The following is a 950-nucleotide window of genomic DNA, read 5'->3' on the forward strand; positions in this document are numbered from 1 at the left end:
CTTTGTGCCTGAGGTCAGAGTTCTTGTCCAGGTAAGAATTACTTTGAGTCTTTAGGGCAGCTAATGGCAAGATGAATTGTTAGACAAGGACTTCTTCCCCTTCCCATAGGAATGTTCAGATATAGACCACTCATCCAGTAATGTGTGTTCCATTGCCCCGTGAGGTAGAATTCTTGGGCTCCAGACAAGGCAGTGAGTGATGCACTAGATGCCTGATCCAAAAGGTCTGTGTTCCGACTTCAGACAGAGAAGTGCTGACTGTTCAGGGAGGAATGTCACCAGAGACAGGATTGTGGAGGGTGGGAACTGATTTGGCTTCTGTCTACCAGGGGATATGGTGAATAAGAGGAAATTCTACCTGTTTCATCTGTAGTCACTGTTGTGTTCTTATATCAGACTGCTATCTGCATCCAGTCCTGCTTGCCATGACACATCATGCCAGCCTTATATTTCACCCATTTGTCACCCCTCTCACCACTTTTGTTAAGCTATGTCTCTTAGTCGGCATTTAGTCCACTGCTTTATTCCTTCCTCTAAAGCTCAGGTTTCCAGGATTATCATATAAAACTGTTTCATATAGTTGCCCATATCTATATTATATAGGGTCCAAGTAACATATCTTCTTAGCCCACCACTTATAAGAAGTCCAGGACAAATGTTTTCTTAGCTGAATCAATTATTCAGATGGAGATACCAAAAAGTTAAATGCCATTGTATATTCATTGCCTGTTCTCTAAGACAATTCAGCCTCATAATAACACTGCAGGACTTAGTAGAATGGCCCAATGGGGTTTCTGAGACTGTAAGCCTTTATAGAACCTTATCTTTCTTCTTTGGAGTGAAGAAAAATGGTTTTTATCAGAGTGCTGTTATTTTTCATTTGTATCCAGTCTTCTGACTCACGATGGCACCACATGTGTCAAAGTAAAGGTGTTCTCCAATGGCATTTT

The sequence above is a fragment of the Echinops telfairi genome, unplaced genomic scaffold (genome assembly GCF_000313985.2).
Source record: "Echinops telfairi isolate 266 unplaced genomic scaffold, ASM31398v2 ScPeMD7_11;HRSCAF=52, whole genome shotgun sequence".
NCBI lineage: Eukaryota > Metazoa > Chordata > Mammalia > Afrosoricida > Tenrecidae > Echinops > Echinops telfairi.